Raw genomic sequence first — 8,898 nt, forward strand, 5'->3', positions numbered from 1 at the left:
AGTCTTCTACGATGGTGTTTTCCTACTTTTTTTTTCAAGTCTTGAATTATTAATCTTATTCTGCTTTTCTAGCTTGGCATCACCATATGGATACAAATATCTACATATACTTTCTGAATAACTCATGGAAAATAATACATTTCAAAAGGCAATCTTTAGAATGTAACTTAGTAAGCAATTAAGTGACTACTCTGAGGCCAAGAAAATATAACATGATATGAAACACTTAAAGGAAATATATGTTGAAGGTGAAATGGAAATTATGATGCAAGACAGTATAGGATGAACAGGGTAGACGACTTAACACAATTAGGAGTCCAGCCTGCCAATTTTCCACTGTGGCAAAGACGAGCTCATTGTCCCCCAAACTCATTCCCCTTTCTGCCTTGGTACAAACCTGATAACATTTGCCAGCCTCTCCTGCAGTTTTACCAAGTGAACTGCAGTGGAGTTGATGTGCGTTTTTTCTGTTCTTGGCCCATTAAAAATTAAAATCAAAACTCTCCTACCCCTTATCTCCCAAATGAATCCAGGGCAATGGAAGTCACCAGAGCACTTGGTGATAGTGGAACCACCAACTAGGAGGCAGCTGTGCCCTATGCTGAGTATCCTCCTGGACTTTTTTTTTTTTTTTCCTTTTTGGTAGGTGGCAGGTTTAGTAAGCAAGGGAACTTACATATGAAGTTTGTCTAAGGCAGCAGGAAAACGAGTACATCTCTGACTGGCCTGCCACGTCTTAAAGGTTTATATAGAAGCTCACCCTGTTGGATTTTACGTAACCAAGAAATGAACTTCAGTTGGGTTAAATCACTAATCACTAAGATTTGCGGACCTCTTTGTTAAAATAGCTAGTATTATATGCCCCGGATAATATAGGTAATACAACAAGAGTACATGAGTGATGAGAGAACACATCTTTCTCTCAAGAGTATATGTGTGCACGTGTGTGTTTATACCTGCAAGTGTTTTTGTTATATAGTTATATATTATATATATTCATATATAGATACATATATATCAACAAGACAAATGTATAAATCGAATATCAATGAATAATGTATTGGGAGAATCCACTATAAATTATTCATTGATAGGAAGACAAGAATATTCTTGTATGATTAGTGCATTTTTCCCATGAAAGTAAACACATGTGGGAAGATAAATTGTGTTCAGATGCTTCTTTGGAGAGAATGGAATAAGAATGAGAGAGAATGAAAGAGCTCAAGGGGATAGACACCAGAGGTTGCAGGCCGTGAGGAAGGCATAATTACTGAGGGCCTGCCAGAAAGATTCAAGGAAAGAGACGTTTGGTTTGTGATCAGTTTAATTAATCGTATTTGGGGGGATAAAAAAATAAAGACAGCCAAAATACTGAACTATCAAAGGAGGGTAAGGAACATATACACTTAAGTTTGTAAGACTGTGTACAAAGATAGTGAGGGCAAGAAGGCAGGAAAGTAGCTGGGTAGAGCTGTGATTAAGATACATCGCCATGCATTTTATGCCAAGATAGTGAGCATTGTTCTTTACATAATTTTGTTATCTTTAAGAATCTTTGTGCCTTTTGAAATATCACAACATTAACAAATCTAAATGTGAGTTTATTTATGTATATGATTTTCTATACTTTTTCTCAGTTGTTTCAGCTTATAAGAATAATGATACATGATTTTTTCTACTAGGATGTGGGTAGAGCACATCCCCTACCAGGTTGTCCCCTTGCACTGTCATTATCATAATTGACTAATGTCTGGGAGTTATTTATTGTCACAAGTAGAGTATCTTCAGTAGAGATGTTGAGAAGTAAATGGATTAAAGAGACAGTTACAGATTGAAAGAAAAAAAAAGAGAACTTGGTGATTAACTGAATATAGTTGAACAAGGAAAGAAGAAATATGAGATTATATCCAGATTTTTGACCTGGATGACTTGATGTTTGGTGGTATAACTGAGCTAGATATCATAAGAAGAAGAACAATTCTTATCAGATACATGATTTCACTACTGGACACACTGAAATTCCATTGTTTGTGAGATATGCAAGAGAAGGTGTCAAAAATTAGAAATAGATATAAAACTTAGAGCAAGAAAGTCTGAGCATAAAATATGCATTTGTTAGCCATAAAAATGTAAGTGGTAAGTATAGCAATGGGAAAGGATTACATCACCTGTGAATGATGTTAGAGTGACTTTAAAAAGTTACAACTAGAAATACCAGCATTGAAGACAAGGGAAGAACAATGATGGATTCCGAAAGATTAAAGTTAAGAGAATACCAAGTGTTGGTCAGGATGTAGAACAACAGGACAACAGGAACTCCTACATAATAAAATAAAAGAGAAAACTGATACATTAATTTAAAAATTCATAGAGGCGCCTGGGTGGCTCAGTCAGTTAAGCGTCCGACTTCGGCCCAAGTCATGATCTTGCAGTTCGTTGAGTTCGAGCCCCACATTGGGCTCTGTGATGACAGCTCAGAGCCTGGAGCTTGCTTTGGATTCTGTGTCTCCCTCTCTCTTTCTCTGCCCCTCCCCCGCTTGCACTCTGTCTCTCAAAAAATAAATGATCAGTAAAACAAAATTAAATTAAAATAAAATAAAATAAAATAAAATAAAATAAAATAAAATAAAATAAAAATTCAGGGATGCCTGGGTGGCTCAGTCGGTTAGGCGCCCAACTCTTGATTTCAGTCATGTCACAATCTCATGGTTCGTGAGATCCAGCCCTGCAAGGGCTCCACACTGATAGCACAGAGCCTGCTTGGGATTCTCTCTCTCCCTCTCTCTCTGCCCCTCCCCCATCTCAAAATAAATTTAAAAAAAAACTTAAAAACTTCAATTTGGAATTCTTTTGTAAAGTTGCAAGTATTCATGTGACATAATTTAACAATTGCTATTATAAGTATATACCTAAATATTTCTGTACATGTACCAGATGGCACATATAAGAACATTTATGTCAGTATTGTTTATAAAAGAAAAACATGAAAAAATCCAAGGGCTCATCGATGAGAAAATTAACGCACAGAATTTCAGTAACATATAAGAGTGAAAATGAATTATAGTTTCAAGATAAATGAATCTTACGTTACATTGAGTAGGGAAAAAGAGAGAAGCATACAGTATGCTGCCATCAATACAAAACTGAACGCATGTAAAACTGCTGTATTTTGAGACATATATACATATATAGAAAAACGGTAATAAAAAGAAAAACAGAGCAAGAGTCATGAATACCAGAATGATAGTTAACTTTGTTGGGAGAGGGAAATATACAGAGAACACATTATTTTATACGGATGAAGTATTAGAAAATAAGAGCAGATTCTCAAAATGTGATGGGGAGATTAGATAGAACACACACACACACACACACACACACACAACTGAAAGACCTGCTACCAGAGAAGGAACACAAAGAGCTGGACAACAATGCTGGGGCAGCAGTGCCCAAAGGACAGCAATATTTTGAGATGAAAGAGTAGTGGACTGTCAAAACCCGGTAAGGCCGCCAGAAAAATAAACCAGAAAATGATTAAATTAATTGGCATCATTTACCCAACTAGGGTACATTCAATAGAGTCAGGGAGCTGGAAGCCAGAATGAATCATTTTGAGGAACACAGGGAAGGTGAAGAAATGGGAAGCAGAGAATCAAAAGGGTAATGACTCTTACCAGAGGGTTTAACAGATAGATGTTTGAAACTGGAGAGCTTTGGACTTGCCTAAGTGTTTATGAGAAGAAGTATATAGATGGGGAGGACTCAAACGTTTGGAAAGTAGGGGCACCTGGGTGGCTCAGTTGGTTAAGCGTCTGACTGCAGCTCAGGTCGTGATCTTACAGTTTGCAGGTTTGAGCCCTGCATGGGGCTCTGTGCTGACAGCTCAGAGCCTGGAGCCTGCTTCGGATTCTGTGTCTCCCTCTCCCACTGCCCCTCCCCCACTCATGCTCTATCTCTCTCCAAAATAAATAAATGTTAAAGAAATTTTTTTAAAAAGTATGGAAAGATAGCAGAAATGATATGATCTAGATTATAGGTAAGAAGCTTCAACTTCTGGTCTTAACAAACAAGTCTCTACCATACTGACTCTCTTCAACTCAGAACAGACTTGAAAGCTGAAAACAAACAAGAAAATATTTGAAGACTTAAAAGAAGATTCAAAAGAGCCAGGGTCGGAGAGGGCCAAGGTGGGCATTTTCTGGTTCCCAGCACAAGAAATAGAGTAGAAGCAAAATTCAGAGCTTAGATCTTACAGTAGCCTCACTACACTCAAGATACAGAAGTTAGAGCTCAGAAGTATTAAGCCAAGATCCCAGAGTAGAGAAAAATGCCCAATGTGTTCCCTTCCAGGTGCTTGACCAAGAAGACAGAACTAACGGGGTAGCTAAAAAGCTGAGCAGAAATTTTAGGAAGCTCATCATGTTTGGGAAACAAAGGTGGAGATCCAGAACCAAAAGGGTGGAAGAAACTTGATAATAGCTCCAGGCTTTTCATGGAAACTCAAAAGTTAAACACTAGGATAAGGCTTATTTTAAGAGGAAACCATCTGCCATGCTCTATCCCCACAATATCTTCCTTCCAGGAATTTATTTGTAATCCCTCTCTGAAGAAAAATAATAATTATTATCCTAACCCTCTAAAATTACCCATACTCAATGGTTGGCATTCAATAAATATTGCCAGGCATGCCAAGAAAGAATGAAAAGGCAATCTCCTCTCTCCCCAAATTACATAGAATAAAGAACCAATAAGTGATCCTGGTATTAATCAGACAGGAATATTTCTTTAGACTACAAAATACCGGGGTACCTGGATGGCTCAGCTGGTTAAGCATCTGACTCTTGGTTTCAGCAATAGGTCACGATCTCACAATTCATGAGACTGGACCCCCCGCCGGGCTTTGTACTGGCAGCAAGGAGCCTGCTTGGGATAGTCTCAATCTCTCACTCTCTCTCTCTCTCTCTGCACCACTCCCAAAATTAATTAAAAAATAAACTTTTTTCTTTTAATTTTTTTTCAACGTTTTTATTTATTTCTTTTGGGGCAGAGAGAGACAGAGCATGAACGGGGGAGGGGCAGAGAGAGAGGGAGACACAGAATCAGAAGCAGGCTCCAGGCTCTGAGCCATCAGCCCAGAGCCCGACGCGGGGCTCGAACTCATGGACCGCGAGATCGTGACCTGGCTGAAGTCGGACGCTTAACCGACTGCGCCACCCAGGCGCCCCAAAAAAATAAACTTTAAAAGCATAAAGAAACTACAAAATATTGAAGAAAACAAAGAAAACATGAATAGTTTTATTACAGAACATGATAAAGAAAAGATTTAAAAGGAAAAACATGAAATATCTGCAATAACTCATTTTAAAAACTGCCTTAGCCACAACAAGAAGTAGATTACTGAATTAAAAGGTAGGGCAGGAGAGAAAGCAGAGATTGGAACATAGGAAAGAAAACAGAGGAAAAACCTATCAAGATAGGGCAAAAACATACATGTGGAGCTGGGGCCTCACACAGAAAGGAGAAAGAAAATGGAACAGGTAAAATAATTAGAAAAAATACTGGCAGATAATTTTCAAATATGATCATAGACATAAGCCCAGAGATCTAAAAAGTCAGCAAATAGTAACCAGGCTAAATGCAAACAAACAAACAAAACAAAAACACTTAGGTACAGCATTATTTGCTCACAAGCAAATAGAAAGTCCAAACTATAGGAGAAATTAGTAATGCAGTGATTAAATCAAAAGAGCAGTTTCCTTTATGGAATGATATTGACTATCTAGGGCATAAGGGGAGCTTCTGGTATACTGTTAACAATCTACTTTTTTAATTGGGGTAGTTATTAAACTGGTATACTTAATTAAATATCAATCTAACTGGACATTCTGTTCGTATTTTTTTACATATGTCACACCTCTATGAAAATTTAATATAAAAGCCCATACATTTTTTGTCTTGAAATCTGACAATATGATTCTAAAATCTGTAGAAACCCAAAGGGGTAAAGGCAGCCAAAACACATTTGAGGAAAGAGAACAAGGTGGAAAAATCTGCTGTACCAAACATCAAGGCTTATTATAAAACTGTAGGAACTAGGATAGTGAGGCATTTTTCAGGAATAAACAAACCAATCAAAAGAACAGAGTAAAGGCCCAGAATAGCCCCATGCATATATGGCCAACTGATATATGATAAAAGTGGTATGGCAAAACAATTGGGAAAAAACAGTTGGGAATGTCAGTTTAAAAAAAAAAAACTGTACTGAGACAATACTACATGATAAAACAAAATTAGGAAACTGACCTCTATCTCACACTCTACACAAATTTTAATTGCGGATTGTAGCAAAGCAAATTGTAAAGGAAAAATTAAGCATCTAGAGGTTAACATAGAATATTTTAATGTCTTAGAGTAGGGAAAAAACCTAGTAAACAGAACAACAATAACACCCAATGAAAAATAAAATATTGGTCCACTTAACCATATTAAATTCTTAAGTGCTCTTCATTTTTTAAAAAATCGCCTTAAGAGACATAGTGATCACACATAGTGATTCACAGAGCGATAGAAGATATGTGTGCTATACATCCACAAAAGAATTGCTTCCAGAATATAAAAATATCACCTGTATAACAAGAAAAAGACAAACCATCTCACAGTAAAATAGATTGAACATTTGAGTATCTTTCACAGAAGAGGGTATAAACATGGTCAATAAGTATAAGTGCTCAATCTCCCTAGAAAAGTAAGAATTGGAAGTTAAAAGCATAATGAAGTATCACACTACACACCCCCTCAGAATGACTAAAAATAAGAAAAGAGCAGTTGCCAGTGAGGCTGGGTATGCAGTTCCTTTGGAAAATAATTTTATATTACCTACCAAAACTGAATAAAGTCATACCCCAGACCCATCGTTCCATTACTCTTTATGTACCTAATGTGAAAGCATACATATATGCACAAAATAAATGGACAGATAATTCATTGGAGCATTATTCATAATATCCCCATATAAGGGAAATAACTTGCATCCTTCCACAGAGTGTATAGAAATTGTGCTATTTTTATATAACTCAATGCTATACAGCAATGCAAATGAACAAAGTACATTAATTTCACACAAAAAGAGTTGCATGATTTTATTTATATAAAATTTAGAAAACGGGCCAAATCATAGTGCTTAGCATGTGGTATAAACAAACTAGTGCACAAAAATGACCCCACGTACAGGTAAGTGTGGGGCTGCCTCTGGAGAAATGAAGGGGTGACAGAGACTCCTGACTCCCCAGAAACATTCTATTTCTTGAACCATATGATGGCAGACTTTGTGATAAACCCTTGAACTGTGCATATTAGTATGTGTGCATGCGTGTGCGTATTTCTCTATGCTTGTGTTATTTGTACAAAGTAGCTAAATGAATAAAAACTGTAAAATAAAATTAGTTAACTGCAATTACTTTATGAGAAATAAAGACAGAGTTATAGCTTTCTCTTTTCACTAATGTTATTAGTTTCAAGAAATTTATTATCACCTATTACACATTTTCATAATTTTTACAAGATAACCAAATGTAAAGAACAATTTAAGAATGTGTGAACACAGTGGTTTTCTTGGACCTTATAATAGCTGTAATGGGGAAGTGTAAATTCTGACCAAGGAGGCATAAACTTTTCTTACAGTTCTGCCACACATTTGCTGTTCTGACCATTGCAAAGTGAAATGAACCAAGCTATCCCACTTTTTCTCACCTTGTAAATCAGCTTATAACAAATATCTAATTCACTCTGGAGATTATCTAAGAGTATATACAGTTTTCAAAACAAATCCTGAAACCTGTTGGAGCCACAGAGGTAACAGCTGCATAAGTCAGTGATGATTTTTACAATGCTTTACAATGAAATTACTGAGACTTACTCTAGGAGTCAACATTTGAAAAGGCAAAACTGTAGCTATTAAATCACCAGGCACTTAGCTATAGTTCTTTTCCAACAGTAATTTGAAGAGAGTTCTTCATTAAAATATTTCTGGGGTTGGCAGCAAAAATTTGGTGTTCACAGTCTCTGAATCCCTTAGAAACCATGCTTCATTATTTGATCTATGCTGACGCTTGTTGTACCTTATAACACCTGCCTCATAACATTCCTCCAAAAGAGATGCATTAGAAATTTTATAATAAAACATATACACACTATAGAGCAGAGGTAAAAGGGAGCAACTATATAGAGGAAGGAGTGAAAAAGTTTAAGAAGGGCGGATATAATCGCTATAATTAAAAATTAAATGCTCCACTGCCATGCTGAGTGTAATACATTGTAAGAACATTTGTTTCCAAAAGTATTCATGTGACTGCTAAGCATACTGTCAAAACCCTCTATGACCAGTTATGCGAGAAGCTTGGTTTATTCTCCTCTGCGTAAATTAGATCACAAGGAGTAATGGATCAGGTGTAGACACTAGGCTCATAGGCCAAGCTATTGCACCTGATTAGTTTTTTGTTTTGTTTTTTTAATTTTATTTGAGAGAAAGAGAGAGCATGAACGAGGGAGGGGCAGAGAGAGAGGGAGAGAGACAGAGTCCCAAGCAGGCTCTGCACTGTCATCATGAAACAGGACACAGGACTCAGACTCACAAACCATGAAATTATGACCTCAGCCAAAATCAAGAGCCTGAACCACCAGAGCAGGGGCCTGTATCTGATTAGTTTTGTTATCACAAAGCAAATTATCGTTTTCTTCCGTCTCCATTTTCTCTTCGATCAAATGAAGAGATTATTCTTCTTATCTTTAATAATGTGTGACTTGGTTATTTTGCATCAAAGGTCAGAAATATTTTTTTTTTTGGTCAAGTTCCTACGTTTCTGTGGCAACTATTCAACTCCAAAATTGTAGAATGATACA

This window comes from Prionailurus bengalensis, chromosome E1 (genome assembly GCF_016509475.1).
Source record: "Prionailurus bengalensis isolate Pbe53 chromosome E1, Fcat_Pben_1.1_paternal_pri, whole genome shotgun sequence".
NCBI lineage: Eukaryota > Metazoa > Chordata > Mammalia > Carnivora > Felidae > Prionailurus > Prionailurus bengalensis.